The following is a 24,506-nucleotide window of genomic DNA, read 5'->3' on the forward strand; positions in this document are numbered from 1 at the left end:
TAAATGAAAGAGACGCCAAAGACTCAGGGGAAAAGTGCATACATTTTCCATTAATGTTTAAACGGATGACCATTGAGTTTAGACTCATAGGACGTTAGATCCTTCTTTTTATAGTATTTATTTAAAACTTTTATTAATTTTAAAACGCAAAAAAAGTTTAAAAATTTGAGAAAATAGATAAATTTATTTCCTGATCATTGATACATGCCACGTCAGTAGGGCTATATATATGTGTGTGTAAATATATATATATATATATATTTTTTTTTTTTTTGTGATATTTATAAAAGTTAATGTATTGTATCAAATTAAATTATTATTTAATTATGTACATAATGTTAGTTTAGTATATTAACTTCATTTAATTAAATAAATGTATTAGTTAAGACCGCCACATTATTTTTTAGGTGTGATTATTATAAAATTCGATCAAATTAACTTTTGTGATGGTTCGAGCAAAGTAAAATGACTTTGATCTAATGAAAAAGAAGTGACTTTTGTGTAATAGATCCAAAGCTAAGTGACCATAGATGAAATTTTCTCTTCATTCATGCCGTTATTTTTTTAATTGTGGTTTTACGAAATTATTTTTGCCACGTGGTCTCTTTTAGATGTTCCCGTTATTAATTTTAAATCAACCAATCTTACTTAAATTTAAAATTAAAATCAGATTCATTGAAATAAAATCCGAACCACACTGTTAAAATAAAAATATGACCCATTAATTGGGCATGTGTGTGGGTCGAACTTTATTTTAACACTCCGATTTTTGATTTTAAGCAAAAATTGAAAGGAGGGGGGGGGGAGGTAAGTTATTTGACAGTGATAGAATTTTATGTATATAGATATAGTAGTCTTTAAAATAATGTAGCGAATGTTTTCAATGTGCGGCAATTCGTAATATTTAATACCCGGTCAGGTAACTACAAAAATTTTAAAGGGATAGATTATACATTAACAAAATTATTTTACAAGAGCTTACTGAGTTGGACCAAAGGTTGTCAACGCAGTGTTGTTACACTTTCTAATGCTATTAACAAAATTAATCACAGTCCTTAAACGTGCTTTAACAGGTTAATAATTTGATTAAGCTATTAAAATAATAGCGTCATGGCTTGTATAAATCGAACAAAACATTCAGTTAGTTCCATCTCAAATCCAATTACAAACTGTATTTTGTTTTCAAATATCCACAGTATTATAGACACAATATTATTAATTAGAAACATGGATGTGTCATCGGTGAATTTGAATTGGTCAGTGTGCTTGAGCTTTTCAGTAATTGTCAATCTTATATGTATTATGTTAATATTTAGCAATAAGCATAGTGAAAAACTAAACTGGACTAGAGAAGCAGCTATAGCAGCAGAGAATGTTGCCTCTACTAGTTGCTCAGGCCATGGAAGGGCTTATTTAGATGGCTTAATCACTGAGAATGGAAGACCTATTTGTGAGTGCAATGCATGCTATACTGGCCCTGATTGCTCTGTCATCGTACCTAATTGCGCTGTCGATGCAGACAGGTAATTAATTCTACTGCACTTGAAATTAAGATTATGTACGTTACTATTGGGAAGTTGCGAATTTAATTTTGACCATCTTTTGCATTGGAACTCCGTTGAAAATCTTGGTGGAGTGTATTCATCAGAAATTCGCGTTTTTCTCATAGTGAGCGTACAATGAATCATAATTGGCATAGATTAAACTAACACAACGATACTCTTCCTTTTTAAGTTGTTACAGTGGAAATCCAATGTTTTTAGAGCCATTTTGGAAGCAAAATGCAGGGAGTAGTAGCATTATGGTGGTTGGGTGGCACAGAATGGGATATGAAATTTGAGGATGGCTATCTCATCTCTAAGCAATTGGAGAATATAATCCACAAGTTGCATGAAACTGTAGGAAATGCAAATACAGCCAACAAGTACATACTATTTGGTTCTGGCTCATCTCAGCTTCTTAATGCAGCGGTGTATGCTCTTTCCCACACCACCTATTCATCTTCATCCTCCACCAAAGTTGTTGCTTCCGCTCCTTACTATCCAGTTTACAAATCGCAAACTGAGCTTTTGGATTTCAAAGAAATATAAGTTTAGTGGCCATACATCCTCGTGGAGAAACAAAACAAGGAATGACAAATTCATTGAGTTTGTAACTTGTCCGAACAATCCAGATGGTCCCCTAAATAAGGCAGTCTTTCACGGCAAATCCACATGACTTGACCCTATGTTATTTATACTTTCTAAGCTCACTGGTCATGCTGATAGCAGATTTGGGTAACAACTTTAACTAAAATCACTTGTAATGATTCTCATATATGGTACGTCATATGATCAATCACCTTAAATTAACGAATTTCCTTTTGATATATAGATGGGCCATAGTCAAAGACAAAGCTGTGTATGATAAAATGGTGGAATACATAGATTTACACACTTACGGTGTTCCGCGTGAAACACAGTTGAGAGCTTTAAAACTCTTAAACGTTGTGGTACAAGGAGATAAGAAAGAAATGTTGGAAAAGCTCACGGAGATCTTGTCTACATCAAAACGCTTCTCAATGGAACAACTCCCCTCCCAACGTTTTATATTTTCAAAACAAGTTAAGCCACCTTCTCCGGGTATTACTAACTCCATTCCCTTTTACTTCTCCACTATACTAAACATAGCTTTTTACATTTACTAGTCACTTTTAGCATATCAAGAGAAAACATATTTTTTCCTCAGTTTTACTCTCAACATTAATTAGTTATTCCTCAAAGTGAAAGAGGGACTAATAAATTTTTCTCTCCCGTAGTTATTAGCATTTATTAATTAAGCTGCGGAATAATAATAGAGAAAAGATGCGGAAGTAAAATAAACAGAATCATGATCATATTCTGAAATCTGTTTAACAACACGGAAATAAGTTCATCAACATCTAGACAACATCTTTTTCAGTCTGCAAAATCTCTACTACATACGACATCAATAAACTATCTAAATCTGCGACAAGTTCCCCAGTGGACTGAAACCATACCAATTAACAAATGAATGAAATAAAATAGGCCTTTCGGAATAAAGAAGGCTCACCAATAGCACAATTCTCTTCTGTTTGAAAATTCTACGGCTTAGCAGGACCTTTAGACTGAGCCTCAGACCCTGAAATATAGGGGGTCAATACAATTGTACTAGTACGTAGAGAAATAAAAAATAATGCATTTATATATATATATATATATATATATATATATATATATATATATATATATAAAATAGATGAGAGCAAGTCATGAAAACATCATGTATGATATATTTTAAAACACATGGGCAATTCTTTGATGTTCATAAAACATTCTTATCAATACAGTTCTGATCTTTGTATTACTTCTGAGTTAGGTGGTCCACCCTACAATTCTACAACTCCACGGGCTATATGGAGTCCACCTTAACTTGGCGGCCAATCCCCCAACCCAAGTTTGCCGTAAGAGTTGGAGTTTCTGATTCTGATACGCCACATGACACTAGGCCAGCGTATAATCCCTCTAGGAAAAATAATAATCCTGTATCGACAAAAATTAGTTTTGGGCAATGAGTTTTCTGGAATCGTGCCTTCTTTGGATAACCACCTAACAACTCTTTATGCCCATTTTTAGCCTTTTCTGAACATGTATCATTCTAAGTACAAAATCTGAAAGTCTGAAAGAAAATCCATATTTTGTTCTGTTCTATACTGAGTCTATTATGACATTATCTGAATTGGTATCGTCATACCAAAACTTGCAAGTCATGTTTCTGAGCCATAAAAATCATATCACAGTTTTCTCTTTCAAAACATAAAGTTTAGACCACCACATTTCAAATAATTCAAGAAGATTCATTCTTCAAAACATTTATTAAATTATGCAAAGATCATTCTTTTTAGTCATTTTAACAAACATGTGGTGGTCATGTATCCTTGGCAAACCATGCAATTCTTTCATTATATGTATTCAACATTTATCAAATGTAAAACCCCCTCTCATCAATTTAAAGATCAATCTTAAATCATTCAACAATAGTCAAGAACATTGATACCATGCTTCTAAATAACATTCTAAAATCAAGAGGTGTTACAACATGAGAGGGAGCGTAAATAGTCATGCTCTCAATTCAATTATCAATTTTAACCACACACGCACACACACACACATACACACACACACATATATATATAAGATTCCATATCAATTTGGGAGAAAGACCTAAAGAACAAAACAATAATGTCACTAAAGAATGCATAACGCAAATTTCAATGTAAATTTCAAAACCCCTTTAAGATTTCATAATCTCACAATGCTAAAAGTTGCTGAAACAATTTCTTATGGCCAAGTAGTGTTAGGAAAAACTGACGTACCTTAGTTGGGAAGAATTCATGAAGAAGTTTCGAAAAGATTTGACCTTTAGGCTTGATTGTCCAAACCCTAATTGTTTTCTCCCCTTATGTTCTTGAAAGATGAATTTTTGGGATCTTCAGAGAGTTAAAACGTTATTAATAAGCCTAAATTCATTTAAGGATGATTATGGACGATTTTGGAGTGTAAAAAGACTTGGTTGCCCTTAAAATGACCTAAATATGAAGTTTTTATGCCATTGGGCCATAGGGCATGTGACGCATTGCCTATGGCCTAAGATAGGCAGTGCCACACATTGTCTATCACCCAAAATGGGCTGGACGTCGTATTGCCCATAGCTCAAATTGGGCTGGGCAACACTCCAATTTACAAAGTCATAACTTTTTGTTTGGGTATCGGATTTAGGCAAAATTGGTATCATTGGAAAGCTACTTCTAAGACCTTTCATTTGATATATAGTAGGACCTCTAATTCCTTGTATACTTAAAGTTATGGTCAATTAAAGTTGACCCGAGTTTCGACGCTCGCTAAAACTAAAACGATAGGAAAGCTTCCAACTCATCCTTGGGTTACGGGACCTCTATGATCTCAATTCATGCTCAACTAGATTCTCACACTACATAATTGATCAACACACTATATTTGCATCGAATTTATGGATTTTGGAACCTTTAGGCAAATAAAATAACGATTTATGTTCTAGCCCGAAATCTAGGGTGTTACATCATCTCCCCCTTGGGATCATTCATCCCCGAATAATAGGTAGGGACTTCTTGAAGCTCTAAAAGTTTAGAATAAAGAACGTAATATTGATTCGTACATTTTTCCTCAACAAAAAAATATGCAAAGGGATCACACGATCTTCATGATAACCCCTAGAGAAATGGGCAAGCATGAAACCCGAGATAGCGAAACTTGACATCAACATCAATCTTGACATCTGTTTTATGGCACATGATCAAAACATTGTAAGACATAACTTTTTCTAAGAGTCCTCAGACTGATTAAGATTGGTACAAGAGATGAGACAAGTTTCTCACAAAACATATGCATATTAGCATTTTCTTTCTTACAAGATACAACAAAAAGAATTAAACTTAGAGACATTACTTGTATATACCCCAACATCAATCAACATACTTCATCATTTCCAACTCACAATTCTCCCATAGCACATCTAACCACAGAATTGGTGTCCCGCCGTATAATACTTCTAGGTTAAAGCCTAGCTCAGAGGAGAGAGGTGCTAACTTAAACTACGGGACCCCGTACTCAATATCACAAAAAGAAATCACCTCGCCTCATCACTATAATCCAACAGTCACAAGTCTTAATTCAAAGATACTAACACATGGCACATTGATTTGTTTCATCCATAGTAAAATTCAAGCCTACCATTACTACACCCCACTTCATGGATCTCTCCACTAAGACCAGCAAATTCAATCATTCTCACAAAGATTTTCGCCATAAACTTCCCTCCTAACTATTTCACATAAAGAATATTCATCTCCTCTCCACTGCTCCTATAACCTTAGTTCAAGATATCACATTGAAATTTTTCACCTATAACGACATCTACTCCCCTACTTGAAACCTTACTCCGCTCCTACAACCATTATCATACTGAAAAATGGAGGGTCATTAGGGAACCCGAGCATAAACATCATGAATGGAAATAACACTTATCAATCCATATATTATACTTATTGCACTTCTCAAGGAGGGATAGGAGGTGAAGATGTGATAGAAATTTTGTATGAGTTAGCACAAACTTTATCACCCTAGCTAATTCCGGCATAAGATGATTCCGTAATCTATAGAAACATTTTTCTTGGTGCCCAACATGCTGTGAGTCATAGATTTGGATCATGAGAACCATAACATATGGCTTGGATACTCAAAATGTTGGATCACTAAGGGACATTATTGCTTCTTTTTTGGAGGTTGGAACATGACATGAGTTACATAAAGAGTTCAAACTTTAGGCATAGGCAAGACATGAATAGATAAGGTAAGATATTAGCAGGATACTCTCCTAAATTGAACTAAGACGATTATGCTGGAGTAGAATTAGGTTCATCATGACTCCTTCCCGCAACTTGGCGCATTGAGAAAACTTTGGGAACTAACTTAATCCTCCATCTCCCCCTTAGATCAAAGTCATAATCCTAGACTTACAGACATATCCCCTTACCAATTCTATAGCCAGAAACTCTCAACATAAAAGAGACATCACCATATACTTAAACTCTAAACTCTCCGGGGAGAACTATACTATGAAGGCATTGCCTTCCAAGAAAAAATAAATGTAGCTCTCATCTTTCGCTAACCTCTATATCCATCACTCTAAAACTCCCACTCCATTGAGCATATGCATTCACACTCCTTATCACAAAAGGGATATCAATATATACATAAGTATAACTCCTCTCATTTATTTTGAATACAAGGATACTAAATTATTTCTGGGACATCCATTCAGGAACACTAATCATAACTTCCTCTAACCCCTAAAGTTACCAACTTATGACTAACATTATTATAGGCATGGGCATCCACTCTACTAGACACTAAACACTTTACCTTTACTCCTTAGAATTCTCATATTACACCTCTATTCACATAACTTACAACTTAACAAATTTGTAAAATCATACCCAAGACTTATATTGCCTACCAGTATTTCCTCAATTCAAATCTAACGAACATCGAACAACAACTCACCAGAATTCTCCATACTATAATTTTAAGAACGCAAACTAGGTACGTAAAACACCTATACACATAAATGCTAAACTTTCCCTTTTTAAGTATACTCTAAAGGCATTGCTTTCCCAGAACGCTACTCTTATTTTTTTCTATCCTCTATCGTCATTAACCTACAATACGCAGTCTCATGAGCATACACAACCTCATTTCTTATCATATAAAATCCACTCTCTACTACTTAACCTTCTAAAATTAGACCGTTAATCACATAACTCATATCATAAAATCTTACCTAACATCATTCTACCAAGTGGTGCAACTTATTCTTATGTACTTATGCCCTTATCCACTTAAAGTCTTACCCACAATTCATCATTTTAACACTAGTCCTCCTATACACATATACCTCATAATTACCACTTTACTTTTCATAAATTATCAACCTAGGTTCTTCCATAAATAACATCACACCTTCTAATTCATTCCCACTAAACATACATCATCAACCTTAAGATACTCCTCTTACCGCCATATTCTATGTCTAAAGTTCAAGCCTATAGTCTAGCAACAATCACGTACAACTAGTAAAGCATGCAACATATGATACTAGTTCATCAAATTGGGAAATTCAACCCAAATACCTCATTTCACTTAGATACTACCTACAACCAAATCACCTCCATGACATTACTACTACACCTCAAAATCTATTACATACCTTCTTACAAGTAGTACTAGTATACAACCACAAAAGAAAAGAAGGTCAAGGGGGTAAAGTCACATAATAGACATGGTCAACCTTAATCTTATAGTATAGCCCAATATGATCTTATCTATGTATTCTACTTTCTCATATCATACTTACTTACCCAAGCATATATTTAGACTACCTTCAAATTCCACAAACAAGAATGAGTCTATACTTATAACTTATTGGCAATCCAAATATTTTTGTTCACAACCTATGAGGGATTTCTATAACCACCATAACTATCCACTCTGAAATCCTCCCCTATTTTTGAATAGATAATAATCACAACCAAACACTTCCTCTATTGAATACCATACAATCTACAAATATTACTAACACATTAGTCTATCCCTATAAAATGACAAATCATCCCTCAATCAACGGTTATAAAACTGAAAATAATTACTTATACAAAAGTCACCCTCACTCTTACTTCTAACCTTGTGACTTCGTATCACCAACTTCTTGGTTCAATCTCATTACCAATGGTTTATGAAACTAAAATGTTAACTTATACTACTACTCGAGTGGAAAAATAGTTCCAATATTCTGCTACACATCCATCCCCTTATGCATGACATCTGCAATATAAATTTTGAAAAGGGTTGAATACACTTAATACCTTAGGCTGAAAAGCACAATTTCCTTAGAATCAGAGTTTTCACTAGAATCAATACACCTTGAAGCACTAACGAACTCCTATCAAGTTCTTGCATAATTTTATAATCTTTTATGACTCAATTAGAAAAGGACCTCATTATTTGGATTCTAAGCTTCTATACTTGAATCACCTAAAAAATGAGACATATCTAAGAACGTCACAGTAAGGAAAGAATTGGGATAGCTTTACTTTCATATGAACGACACCATAGCACAAACTAGAGTATAAAAAAGGAACATTCTGACTCCATAGCACAGACTAGAACAAGAAGAAAGAGAAATATTCCTAAATGCCTTATAGCCTCCTACTAATAAGTGTGGCATGCTACAAACCCATAAACCGGACTATACTTGATGCGATTTTGCATACACCTTGGGACTATGAACCGTACTCTAATACCAAGTTTGTCACAACCCGAACTGCGGCCCTAGTTGTGACAAGCATCCTAAACCATAGTGATCCAGGCACGCTTTTACATCTAGTCATCATGCACAAAACTCGAATAATAAAGAAAAAATATGGAAGTAAAATAAACAGAATCATGGTCATATTGTAAAATCTATTTAACAATACGAAAACAAGTTCATCAATATCTAGACAACATCTTTTTCAGTCTGCAAAATCTCTACTACATACGACATCAATAAACTATTTGAATCTGGGACAAGGCCCCCAGTGGACCAAAACAATACCAATTAACAAATGAATGAAATTAAATATGCCTTCTAAAATAAAGAAGGCTCAGTAATAGCACACTTCTCTTCTATCTGAAAGTTCTATGACTTAGTAGGACCTCTAGATTGAGCCTCAAACCCTGAAATATAGGGGTCAGTACAATTGTACTGGTACGCAGAGAAATAAAAAATAATTCATTTATATATATATAAAATAGATGATAGCAAGTCATGAAAACATCATATATGATATAGTTTAAAATACATGGGCAATTCTTTGATGTTCATAAAATATTCTTTTCAATGCAGTTCTGATCTTTGTATTACTTCTGAGTTAGGTGGTCCACCCTACAATTCTACAACCCCATGGCCTATATGGAGTCCACCCTTAACTCGGAGGCCAAGTCCCCAACCCAAGTTTGCCGCAAGAGTTGGATTTTTTGATTCTGATACGCCACAGGGCAGTAGGCTAGCGTATAATCCCTCTAGGGGAAATAATAATCCCGTATCGACAAAACACGATTTTCGGTAATGAGTTTTCTGGACTCTTCCTTCTTCGGGTAACCACCTAACATCTCTTTATGCTCATTTTTAGCCTTTTCTGAACATGTATCATTCTAAGTACAAAATCTGAAAGCCTAAAAGAAAATCCATATTTTGTTCTGTTCTATACTGAGTCTGTTATGGCATTATCTGAATTGGCATCATCCTACCAAGACTTGCAAGTCATGTTTCTGAGCTATAAAAATCATATCACAGTTTTCTCTTTCAAAACATAAAGTTTAGACCACCATACTTCAAATAATTCAAGAAGATTCATTCTTAATAACATTTATTAAATTATGAAAATATCATTCTTTTCAATCATTTCAACAAACATGTGGTGGTCATGTATCCTTGGCAAACCATAAAATTCTTTTATTATATATATTCAATATTTATCAACATGTAAAACCTCCTCTCATCAATTTAAAGATCAATCTTAAATCATTTAACAATAGTCAAGAACATTGATATCATGCTTCTAAATAACATTCTAAAATCAAGAGGTGTTACAACATGAGAGGGAGAGTAAATAGTCATGCTCTTAATTCAATTATCAATTTTAACCACATACATATATATATATATATATATATATATATATATATATATATATAAGATTTCAAATCATTTTGCGGGAAAGGCCTTAAGACCAAAAAAATAATGTCACTAAAGAATGCATAACGCAAATTTCAATGTAAATTCCAAAATCCCTTTAAGATTTCATAATATAACAATACTAAAAGTTGTTGAAACAATTTCTTATGCCCAAGTAGTGTTAGGAAAACCCCACGTACCTTAGTTGGGAAGAATTCATAAAGAAGTTTCAAAAATATTTTACCTTTAGGCTTGATTGTTCAAACCCTAGTTGTTTTCTTCCCTTCTGTTCTTGAAAGATAAATTTTTGGGATCTTCAGAGAGTTAGAATGTTATTAATAAGCCTAAATTCATTTAAAGATGATTATGGACGGTTTTGAAGTGTAAAAAGACTTGGTTTCCCTTAAAATGACCTAAAAATAAAGTTTTCACGCTCTTGGGCAATAGGGCATGCGATGCATGGCCTATGGCCTAAGATAGGCAGTGCCGGGCATTGTTTATCGCCCAAAATGGGTTGGGCATTACATTGCCCATCACCCAAAATGGGCTAGGTGATGCACTCTAATTTACAAAGTCATAACTTTTCGCTCGGGTATCAGTTTTAGGCAAAATTGATATAGTTGGAAAGCTACTTCGAAGAAATTTCATTTGATATATAGTAGGACCTCTAATTCGTTATATACAAAAAGTTATGATCAATTGAAGTTGATCCAAGTTTTGACGCTCACTAAAACTAAACGATAGGAAAGCTTCCAACTCGTCCTTGGGTTAAGGGACCTCTATGATCTCAATTCATACTCGACTAGATTCCCACACTACATAATTGATCAACACACTATATTTGCATCGGATTTATGGTTTTTGGAACCTTTACCTGAAGGAAATGAAGGTTTATCTTCTAGCTCGAAATGCGGGGTGTTACAGTGGTAATGATGTAAAATGAGATACAAGATAAAGAGATTGAATGAATACTCAAGAAATAGATTGTAATGACCCTTTAGGCCAGTTTTCATTTTTATGCTTATTTCTACCGTCTGAGCTTCTCCATAGCTGCCCCAAGTCATTTTTAAATCACTGGGACCAAAGATTCGGTCACTGAACAGTTCGTTTGGTTTTTAGAACCAATCATCTATTTATAAGTCTTTATCGATTCCATATGACCGCCGAGTAAAAACTTCAGTAAAATGATTTCAAATGCAAATTTTGACTGCGCCAGCAACTATGTAGTATCGATTTTAGGATAGGTAGACCCTTGGTTCAAATCCCACAACATCCAAGATCATTTCAACCCATTAGTCAAAAAGTTAAAATTAGAATATATGGGTGTGGGAAAAATAAGTTTTGACCTTGCGGCCCCATTTAAACTCGTATAAAAGGCCCTTTTGGCTGTTTTTTGGGGCATTTTCACTTCTTTGAGAACCCTAGAAGCCATAAAAGATGTTGACTTAAAAGTGAGTCTTGTGTATTGATTAGGAGCTTAAATAACTTGTGTAATCCATCTTTGCCACAAATCTAAGGTAAGATTCCTTCAAATTTGGTATTAATTTCTTGATTTCTAGACCAAAAAATTCTAAGTCTTTGAGGCTCAGTTGTAGCCCCAAATGTGATTGATTTACTCAAATTTATTGATGGTTATAGCTGTCTAATGATGTTTGAACAATGGGTTGGTCTCGGAAACTCATTTTTTGAAGGTGGGACCCACTTGGGAGTTTGGTGTCATTTTGGACCCATGGTATAATGGTGCCATAATGGGTGTTGTTTTTCTTGTAATGATGCTTAGATTATGTTGTTGATAGCTTGGCTTGTGAAAGAAGAAGTTTTCGGAAAAGGGAAGGCAAAGCTTGTTGGTTCGTGAGCAACTGGACTCGAGGTAGGTTAGGCTTACTTGTAGATAGATCGAGCTTGATTGTTGTATAATCATTGATATCTTGAGATATTGGGCAGGGTCTTAGCTGATAAATGGAAGATTGGTGATACTTGGGATTAGTTCATTCTTCTAGGCTATTAAACTTGCAAAATGTGATGCTTGACCTTTAGCCTAGAACCTTGGGTAGTTTTACTTGAAGTCTCATGATTAGTAGGAGATACTCTATTTGCTCTAATAGTTAGAAATGATGTTGTTGGCTAACCTTAAGAGTATGTTGACCTAGATATGACTAGTTATGGAATGACCTTTTAGTGTTGGGATACTTAGAAAGAATACTTGAAGAGGATTTTCCCTTATAGGCCGTTGTTGGCATCAGTGTAGATTTATTTTACTATGGAATACATGTATAATATATTCACAATGGTTGTAGTTATTTTTCTATAACATACTGTAATTGTTATGGTGGCTTCCGTGGCATCACATAGTGTGTAATAAATGTTATGGGATCTGTAGGTAGTGTGAGTTTATGTGTGTTCCATAAAATTGAAAAATGGAAATGTTAAAACTGCAAATACGTATGAATATATATGACATAGTAATAGCGCTGAAATTGGACACTTAACATTGCTACCATAATTGAGTTTACTGTCGCTGTTAGAAATAATGAAGTTGTCAAACTGAAAATTGAATGACACTAAAACTGTTATGCTTTGTTATGTATGTCCATGTAACCAAATGGGATATGTTATATAATAATAATATATCATATTTGATATGAAAATGTTGTAAGAAAAATGCAAATAATGTTGACTGTATGTGGTATATGGTGTTGATTGTATATACAACTTTTTGACTGTAAAGTTTTAGTTGTAGAAATTCCATATACTTATAAGGCATCGTGAAAAACATATAAGATTGGTAGCTATATTAAGAGTAGTGACCGATAATAAGATATTATGAATTATGTAATGAATAATGTTAATGCACTTAAGTTTATAGTGTAGGGTATAGAAAATATGTCATGTTATAGTTGCAAAGTGTATGTTAAGTTGATTATATGGCACACGTAGGTTGGTACATGTATTTAAAATTGGAAATACACATTTATGATAATGTTTATATGTCACGATCCGAACAAGGCCCTGGCTGTGACGAGCATCCTGAGCTGTGAAGGTCTGAGTGCCCTTTTGTTAACAGGTAATCATACACATGTTCATACAATGATAAAGAGAATGCGGAAATGGATTCATACGGAAACATGGTCAATAACATCATACGACTGAAAAGTCAAAGAATTCAATAAAACTTTCAACATCATCTAACATGTATCTGCAAAATCTCTAGTACATCAAAACCAGTCATCACAAGTAAAATTGGGACAAGGCCCCCAGTGGACCTAAACCAAAATAAATAACATATGAAAGAAAGAAATTGACCTTCCAGAATAAAGAAGGTTCACCAACTACACACACACTTCACTTCTGGCTGAAAACTCTACGGCTTTGTAGGATCTCTAGAATGAGCCTCAGACCCTGGAATATAGGGGGTAATTATACTGGTACGTAGAGTAATCCAAAAATAAAATACAACTTTTATATAACATAGCTGAGAGCTATTATAAAATACTTTAACACAAAATCGTTTGGAAACACATGGGCATAGTATAATGATTTTCAACAAAATGCAGCACTATTGAGCTAGATGGTACACCCTACAATTTCATATTTTCACCAACTGCCAAGTCTCGGTTGCCGCCATGATTGTAGTATTAGTGAGGGAAGAATACACAAGATCACACAACAGGGTGCCACAACCCCAATTAAGTCAATATGTCATGGTTGGGCTCAAGATCACAAAGCAAGATTCCTAACCATTGATCCCAATTTGGGATGACATAGTACTGGGTACACAATATCACATAGCAGGGTACCAAGTTTCCGTGTAGGTAATTCACAATTTCTAGCAAAGAGTCATCTGACTCGTGCTTTCGTGGGGTAACCATCTAACTCACATTAATTTAAGCTTTAAGTTTGATATAAGACAAAACATGCATCATACTCACAATATTCTCTTTCTTTTTTTATTCAAGGCAATTCCTCCACACGTTTTATGCAAGTCATTATGTGAACACCAACAAGACTCCCATAAACCAAACATATGCATATCAATTCCCCAACATGAAATAGTCCAGAAACTTCAACATTTACTAAGTAGTACAATATTAGCCAAACATACTTTTTCATGATAAAAAGGGGTTTTAAAACTCATTCTCTCACTACTTAACAATAGCATTATATTGGGTTCATAAACATGATCATAGGGAATAAAGGATTCACAACTCATGTTCATAACACTTTTCAAAATTCAAGTCAAATGTCCACAAATTCAACAATTGAGATATATAAGAAAACAACCCCATGATCTTTCAATATTCTTCTCAAAACCATATCATAATGAATGCTTTTTGTGTTAAAATGAAACCCCACTTATAATGGCATACATACTTACATAACTATTAAAGATCTTGTTTAAATTTGTATCAAAATCATGCCCATGATATTTAGGACAACCCCACGTACCTTATATTAATTAGTTTAGAGTGAAGAACTTGAATCTCGATTCGTTCCTTGGAAATCTTGAACTTAGAGGTTGGTTCTTGATTCCTTGTTCTTGGGAAAAACCCTAATTTTGATGTTATGAATGAATGAGGAGTTATACACTTTGATTAGATGTAATTAGGTGTTAAAAAAGTGGAAAAGACCCTAAAATCCCTTTAAAAAAGGCTTTAGATCGCTAAACAGAGGTTCAAGACGGTTTGGGCGATGAACCATCACCCCAGGGATGGACCGTCCCTCAAACCATCATTTTTTGGCTAAAAAATGGACTTACTGCCTCAGTTCCAATGGTTTGGGCGACCATCCATCGGCCTTCCCATCGTACTTTGGCAGTTCAGATAGCTTACTATAAAATAACCATAACTTTTTACCCCGATATCAAATTTAGGAAAAATTGGTGGCATTTGAAAGAGGACTCAAAGAAATTTCATTTGATATATAGTAGGCCCTATAATTCAATATATTCAAAAAAGTTATGGTCAATTTAATTTGACCCAAGTTTAAATGCTCACCAAAACTCAATTGATAGGAAGGCTTTTAACTCGTTCATGAGTTAATAGACCTCTATGATCTTAATTCAGTATCAAATAGATTCCCACAATATATAGTTTGATTAACATACTAAATTCACATTGGATTTATGGCTTTTGGATTATTTACGCGTAGAAATAATGGTTTATGTCCTAGCCCAAAATATGGGGTGTTATATTATCCCCCTTTGGGATCATTCGTCCCGATTGATGACTCAGGGCACATCAAGCATGGTCAAGAAATAAATAAAAGAAAAGGAGTAGTATAGGATTTTTACCTTCTAAATCATCATACATAGTCTCAAAAACAGTCGGGTACCACGCACGAATATCTTTTTCTAACTCCCAAGTAGCCTCCTCGTCTTTTTAATTTCTCCACATCACCTTGACCGAAGCTATTTACTTACTCCTCAACTTGCTAACTTGGCAATCCAGGATTGCAACGGGTTTCTCCTTGTATGACAAAGAGTCTTTCACATTGAGCTCCTCTATAGGAAACACTAGGGAATGATCTCCAATATACTTCTTCAACATGGACACATGAAATACGGGATGAACGGAAGTCAAACTCGCGGGAAAATCTAATTCATAGGCCACCCCACATATTCTCCTTAAATTTTGGTATGGTCTTATATAACGAGGACTAAGCTTCCCTTTCTTCCCAAATCATATGACCCCCTTCAAAGGAGAGACCTTTAGGAACACCAAATCATCCATCTCAAACTCTAAATCTCTTCTCCAAATGTCAATATAGGATTTTTGACGACTCTGGGCAGTCTTAAGTCGTTCTCTAATGATCTTCACCTTATCCATTGATTGATCAACAAGTTCAGGCCCAAATAACTAGGTTTCACCCACCTCATACCACCCAATTGATGATCTACATCTTCTTCCATAAAGTGCCTCAAAAGAAGCCATCTTAATGCTGACATGGTAGCTATTATTGTAAGCAAAATCTATCAATAGAAAGTGATCTACCCAACTACCTTTGAAGTAAATTACAAAAGCCCTGAACATGTCCTCAAGGGTATGAATGGTGCGTTCAACTTACCCATCTGTTTAAGAGTGGTAGGCAGTACTCAGGTTCACTTGGGTACCTAAATCCCTCTGAAAAAATCTCCAAAACTATGAAGAGAATTGCATACCTCGATCCGATATAATGGATACTAGTGCCCCATCAAAATGAACTATTTTCTCAATGTACAACTTAGAATAATCATCTCCCAAATAGTTAGTCCTTATAGGCAAAAAGTGGGTTGACTTGGTCAACCGGTCTACAATTACCCAAATGGAATCATACTGGTTTTGGGACCTCGGAAGTCCAATTATAAAGTCTATATTGATCATCTCCCACTTCCACATAGGCAAAGCTATCTCTTGGGAAGTACCACCCGGCCTCAAATGTTCCGCTTTAAGTTGTTGGAAATTCAAACACTTGGAAACAAAATCAGCCACATCACGCTTCATATTATTCCACCAATATATGTTTTTAAGATCATGGTACATCTTAGTAAAGCCTGGATGAGCAACATACCTCAAAGTGTGTGCCTCATCAAGGATTCTTTTCCACAATCCATCCATATCTGGCACACATAACCTACGTTGATATCTTAAAATCCCATCACCACCAATTTTAAAAGACTTCACCTTTTGTTGACCCACATCTTTCTTAATCTGCATCAATATGGGATCCTCAGCCTACTTCTCCTTAACTTCTACACAAATGGAAGATTTAGCTATTTCATGCACAATAACCCCTCCATCTTCAGAATCCAGAAGTCGCACCCCTAGATTTGCAAGCCGGTGAATATCTTTCACCATATCCCTCTTTTATTCCTCAACATATGCAAGACTGCCCATAGATAGTCTGCCGAGGGTGTTAGACACCACATTTGCCTTGCTTAGATAATAGTGCAGGCTCATGTCATAGTCCTTCAACAGTTCCAACCAATGCCTTTGCCTGAGATTTAGCTCTTTCTGCGAGAAAACATACTGTAAAATTTTGTGGTCAGTAAATATATTAACATGTACCCCATACAGATAATGCCTCCATATCTTAATTACAAACACTACAACCGCTAACTCAAAGTCATGGATGGGGTGATTTCGCTTGTGGACCTTCAATTTCCTAGTTGCATAAGCTACTACTTTACCATGATGCATAAGTACATATCCAAGTCCCACTCGAGATGCATCACAATACACAACAAAACCCTCTGTATCCTCAGGAAGGGTTAAAACAGCCGCAGTAGTCAACTTTTCCTTCAATCTTTCAAAGTTATTCTCATAAGCGTCAGACCACACAAATTTTACCTTTTTCTTTGTCAACCTGGTAAGTGGAGCAGCTATCGAAGAAAAACTCTCTACGAACCTTCTATAATATCCCACCAAACCCAAGAAGCTCCGAATGTCGGTTGGAGTCTTGGGTCTGGGCTATTTTCTCACTGCCTCAATCTTTTGGGGATCAACCTTAATTCCCTCACTAGACACAATATGCCCCAAGAAAGCAATAATATTAAGCCAGAATTCACACTTGGAAAATTTTGCATACAACCTATGATCTTTGAGGGTCTAAAGAATAATTTGGAGGTGATTGGTATGATCCTCCTCACTCTTAGAATAAATCAAGATGTCATTAATGAGGACTATGACAAACAGATCTAAAAACTGATGGAACACCCTATTTATTAGATCCATGAAAGCTACAGGGGCGTTAGTCAATCCGAAGGACATGAATAAGAATTCATAATGGCTATATCGGGTTTGAAAAGCTATTTTGGGAATGTCAGCCTCCCTAACCTTCAACTGATGATACCCCAAGCGAAGGTCTATCTTTGAAAAACACTTAGCACCTTGAAGTTGATCAATGAGATCATCAATCCTAGGAAGGGGATATTTATTTTTGATAGTGACCTTATTCAACTGACGATAGTCTATACACATATGAAGGGAGCCATCTTTCTTATGCATAAAAAGCATAGGTGCGCCCCAGGGGGAGACATTAGTTCGAATGAAGCCTTTATCTAGAAGATCTGCTAGTTGCTCTTTCAACTCTTCAAATTCAACAGGAGCCATTCTATAGGGTGGAATAAAAATAGGATGGGTGTCTAGTAATAAATCAATACCGAAATCTATCTCCCCATCAGGTGGTACCCCTAGGAGATCTTCGGGAAAGACTTTCGAAAATTTATTTACTACAGGGACGGACTGAAGAGAAGGAATTTCAGTATTTGAATCTTTTACTCAAATCAGATAATACAAACAACCCTTAGATATAAGTTTGTGGGCTCTGAGGTAAGAGATGAACTTCCCTCTAGGTTCTAAAGAATGACCCTCCCATTCTATCACTGGTTTATTCGACCTTTCCGTCACACTTTGGCAATTCAGATAGCTTACTGTAAAATGGCTATAACTTTTTATCCCAATATATACAAAAAGTTATGATCGATTGAAGTTGACCCAAGTTTAAACGCTCACCAAAACTCAATTGATAGGAAGACTTTCAATTCGTCCTTGAGTTAAAGGACCTCTATGATATTAATTCATGTTCAACTAGATTCCCACACTATATAGTTGTTTAACACACTACATTTACATTGGATTTATGGCTTTTGGATTATTTACGCATAGAATTAATGGTTTACGTCCTAGACCAAAATGCAGGGTGTTACATTATGTTTTTACTTATTGACATTAGAAAAGTGGTGATTTCATATATCATTTAGATATTCATGCTCATGCATCTACTTTTATTATGTAGTAATGACCATTTGTAAATTATGACAATATGTGTTACCTTGCATCACTTATACGCTATTATTGTGGCTTGTACATATTCATTGATTTGACTACATATGTATGTGAATGTTGGTTGTCTTTAGAGATGTGCTAATGATATGATTATGCCAGGTGAATCCAGAGGATATATTGATGTTATGATGATGCCCAGTGAATTCGGAGGATATGTTGATGTTATGATGATGCCCGGTTAATCCGAAAGAGGAATTCATGTTATGATGATACGCGATAAATCTGGAGGATATAATGATGTTATGATGATGCCCGGTGAATTCACTACTTCCCACTTCCAGGTAGGAATGCTAAATTCTTGTATCATACTACTGGGTCTCTGGTGCTCTATCTTTACCTGCTGGCAAGTTGCACACTTTTCTATGAACTTCACTATATCCTTTTTCATACCATTCCACCAATAAATTTCCCGCAAATTGCGGTACATTTTGGTAGCACCGGGATAAATAGAATACCGCGAGCAATGTGCCTCAACCATAATTCTCTACCTTAGATCATCAACATCAGGCACACACAATCTATTCTAAAATCTCAATACACCATCTCCCCCTTGGGAGAAAACCTCCACCTTTTGGTGTTTAATTGATTCTCTCAGTTTGACCAAATGAGAATCTGTATCCTGCTTCTCCTTCACTTCAAAAACTAGGGAAGATTCAGAACTACTTTGGACCTAAGAATTACCCTCAGCTGAATTGAGCAATCTAATGCCCAACCTAGCTAAACGATGCACTTCATGAGCTAACTCCTTCTTATCTTTCTCTACATATGCTACACTACCCATGGACGACCTGCTAAGAGCATCTGCCACTATATTGGCCTTGCCCGGGTGATATAACACACTCATATCATAATCCTTTAGCAATTCTAACCATCGCCTCTGCCGAAGATTCAATTCTCTCTGAGTAAACACATACTGCAAACTCTTGTGACCCGTAAAGACATCAACATGAACGTCATATAGGTAATGTCTCCAAATTTTCAAAGCAAAAACCACTGCAGCTAACTCGAGTTCATGGGTTAGATAATTCTTCTCATGAGGTTTCAACTATTGGGAGGCATAAGATATAACCTTACCCTTCTACATCAACACACAACCCAAACCAACTCTGGAAGCATCACAATATACCACAAAATCATCGACACCATTAGGCAAGGTTATCATAGGGGCTGAAGTGAGTCGAGCCTTCAATTCCTGAAAACTCTTCTCGCAAGAATCTGACCACTGGAATTTAACCTTCTTTTGGGTTAATCGGGTCAAAGAAGCAGCAATGAAAGAGAAATCTTTGAAAAAACGACAATAGTAGCCATCTAGACCCAGAAAACTCCTAATATCAGATGGGAAAATAGGTCTAGGACAACTTTTCACAGCTTCTACCTTTTGAGAATCAGCTCAAATACCTTCAGAAGAAACAATATGACCCAGAAAAGCAACTGACCTAAGCCAAAATTCACACTTGCTAAATTTGGCAAATAACTATTGATCCCTAAGGGTCTGTAAGATAATTCGAAGATCTGCATGGTCATTCTCACTTTGGGAGTACACAAGAATATCATCTATGAACACAATAACGAACATATCCAGGTATGGTATGATCACCCGATTCATGGGGTGGGTCCATAAAAACTACTGGGGCATTAGTTAATCCGAAAGACATGACCAAGAATTCAAAATAACCATAACGAGTGCGGAAAGCCGTCTTTGGAATATCACACTCTCTGACTTTAAGTTGGTGATAACCGGATCTCAAATCTATTTTGGAGAAATAACTAGCACCTTACAGCTGATCAAACAAGTCATCAATTCTAGGAAGAGGGTACTTGTTCTTAACTGTGACCTTATTAAGCTGATGATAGTCTATGCACATGCGCAATGAACCATCTTTCTTTCATACGAATAAAATGGGTGCACCCTAGGGAGAAACACTGGGCCTTATAAAACCCTTATTAAGAAGATCTTTGAGTTGCTCATTCAACTCCGTAAGTTCTGTAGGGGCCATACAATACGAAGGAATAGAAATTGGCTGTGTATCAGGAAGAAGAAGAATTTCGAATTCTATCTCACTATCAGGAGGTACCCTTGGGAAAACATCAAGAAACTCATTAACAACACTAAGAGACTGAATAGTTGGAGTCTCAGACTTAGTGTCCTTAACTCGAACTAAATGATAGATACAACCTTTGGAAATCAACTTCCTAGCTTTAAGATAGGATATGAAATAACTTTTAGGAGACACAGAATTTTCGCAACACTCAAAAGCTGGATCATTAGGAAACTGAAATTTGACTACATAGGTATGATAGTTTATAGACGCATAGCAAGAGTGAAGCCAATACATTCCCAAAATAATGTCAAAATCAACCATGTCCAGCTCAATCAAATCTGCAAACATGAGTTTGTTAAAAACAGTGATAGGACACTTCTTATATACTTGCTTAGCAACAATAGATTCACCCACTGGTGTAGAGACTAGAAAAGGTTCGGAAATCTTGTCAGCACTTATTTTAAAATTCACAGCGACCAACGGAGTCACATAAGAGAGACTTGACCTAGGGTTCATCAACATATACACATCAAAAGGAAATATACGGAGCATACCAGTAACAACATCTGGTGAATCCTCCTACTCCTGGTGGGGTGGTATAGCATAAAAGTGATTCTAGCGCTGACCACCTGCGGTACTAGACGAGGCACCCTAAAGAGGAGTAGGATGAAATACACGGACTGGAGCACTAATAGTCTGATTTTGGGGATGAATATTGTGACTCCCCTATCTAGCATATAGGCAATCCTTGAATTTATGGCCCAACTTACCACAACCAAAGCAAACCCTCTGACCGATTAAGCACTTACCGAGATGGTCTCTACTACACTTCGGACATGGGGGAAGATGAGGTCTGTTACTCAAACTATCCTGGGACCTAGAGATAGTAGGCCTATTACCCTACTCCGACCAAATTCTAAATGCAGGAGTACTGGTTGAGGAAGCGTTGGCATAAGAGAACGACTCTGGAACTGAGGGCGGATCCCTCCAGAAAATCTTGCCTGACTATACCCCTACTTCTCAGATCTAAATCTCTTATTCCCTCTCACTCTCTCTCTCCTCTACTTTGTCCGCTTCAATCTGCTAAGCATGGATTATTAGTCTTAAAATTTCCATGTCCCTATTAGGCATAGTGGATCTACACTCTTTCACGACATAACCAGATACACTGGCCAAGAACTTACTCATACTAGTTCTAGAATCAGCCATCATATCGGGAGCATATTTAGACAACTGGTTAAACTTATGGAAATACTCCTTAATTGTCATTGGTCCCTGTTTCAAGTTAATAAATTCTTTTAATTTTGCTTCTCTCAGCTTCAGGGGAAAGAATCTATCTAAGAAGGCATCCTGAAATAATTGCCAAGTCACAGAAGCATCATTCTCCCTTCTATTTTTCCTCCACATCTCTACCCAATCATAAGCAACATCTTTCATTTGATAGGCAGCTAATTCAACACTCTCCTTCTCAGTCACATGCATAATCTGAGTGATCTTTCTCACTTTATTTAAGTACATTTGCAGGTTTTCACCTACTTTCAACCCAAAGAACTCAGGTGGATTCATTCGCATAAAGTCATGAACTCGGGCTGCAACAGAATTATTCCCTTGTGGAGGTGGAAAAGTAGCCAAGGTGTTGGCTTGGGCATTGGCAGTGACCGCCTAGGCTAGCACTTAGAAAGCTGCCCAAAATTCAGCATGGGACACCGTCTTACGTAAAGGATCAACAGGTTGAGGTCATTCGTTGCTTCTGCGAGCTCTACGAGGAGGCATTTTTTTCATAAGAAAGCATGAATTAACAATAGAGAGAAATATTCATCGGCACAATAGACTCTTGATAGAAAGAAATAACTTTTCCTAATACGTCCCGTAGCCTCTTGCTCAGAGATGTGGCCCGCTACACACCGATGATCAAGACTCTATATAACGCGGCTTGTCAGACTCCCTAGGACTCCTTGAACCTTAGGCTCTGATACCAAGCTTTTAATGCCCCAAGAACCTATCCCAAGACTTCAGATGGTGCTCAAGGCCACACGTGGCCTCAAGCTAACCCTCTAAACTTGTCATCACTTTCAAAACTCATTATAGCACAAAGCATGCAAAGATAAAGAGGAATAACCATGTCATGAACATACTGAAATATTAAATAATACTTCCCTATACAAACAAAATACTGGAATCTCTGTACACGCTGGTACACTGGTCTGACAAAGCTTCTACTACATAGGACTGAGGACCCATTGGGACAGATCCCCAACTGACTTATACTGAACTGAAAGTAAACAACCATCTATTAACAAGACAAAATTAGAGATACAAGTCCTCAAACCATGAGGACTCACCAACTGCAGAAGTGTAGAGAAAGGTACTCAAAGATCACTGTCGCTGCTGAGACTGAGCACCTGAACCTATATCACAAGGAAATATAGAATACAAAAGAGTATGGGGGTCAGTACTTGGGAATGTACTGAGTATGTGAGGGTGGATGCAACATTTTAAATAATATCATAAATGTATGAGAAATCATGCATACTGACAATAATAACCATCTTCACTTGAATTATCTGAAATATTATTTCCATAAATCATCAGTAATGACATGTGTTTCATAAATCTCATATATCATTTAACTCAACTCAAACTCTTTAACTCGTGACTCAGAGTGACTCGGTAACTTAAGAGCCTTATATCATTATGGATGTGGGAGTTTTTTATAACCGACATGAATACACCATGTGAGCCGTATGGAGTCCAACATTTTGCCCTCCTAAGGAGAGAACCCCACATTGGTAGGGGTATTGTACTCTTTCCAGGGAGTACAACCTCAATCTCATCTTCACAATCTCATACTTGGCCTTTGGCCCACAATCATCAATATCAATCCTACGGTGGCACGTAGCTCTGGGGAAATACCAAATTTCCCGATCGGTGCTAAATACTCCTCCCAGACTTAGCTCAGAACGCGTTAGAAAATCCACTTCAATTAATATCAAATCATGGGTCTATCATGATGACCAAAACAATTGTATATCTCATCGATAGATCATATACGACTGTGGATTCCTAACTCGACTCAAAATAAAAATAATCTTTCTCAACATCAAGTACCTTTGCTTATCAAATTATTTCAAATATCAAAAGCTTCAAGGAAACATCATAGGACTAATTCTCGACTTTCAATCTCAAATATCGATATGTATTCAATAGTCAAATCTCTCATAGAAAAACACAAATCTTGACACTTATCATAAATCACTTAGAAATCATCAATATATATATATAGTGACAATAGACAACTCATGGAGAAAATACTCAATTTAAGAAGTATGAT

At 36.0% G+C, this 24,506-nt stretch overlaps 1 pseudogene; it reads left to right on the forward strand.

Annotated features, from left to right (window-relative positions):
* Window positions 1-1,179: 1,179 nt before the first annotated feature.
* Window positions 1,180-2,686, forward strand: LOC107857324 (annotated as a pseudogene).
* The last annotated feature ends 21,820 nt before the right edge of the window (window positions 2,687-24,506 follow it).

The sequence above is a fragment of the Capsicum annuum genome, chromosome 1 (genome assembly GCF_002878395.1).
Source record: "Capsicum annuum cultivar UCD-10X-F1 chromosome 1, UCD10Xv1.1, whole genome shotgun sequence".
Taxonomy (NCBI): Eukaryota; Viridiplantae; Streptophyta; class Magnoliopsida; order Solanales; family Solanaceae; genus Capsicum; species Capsicum annuum.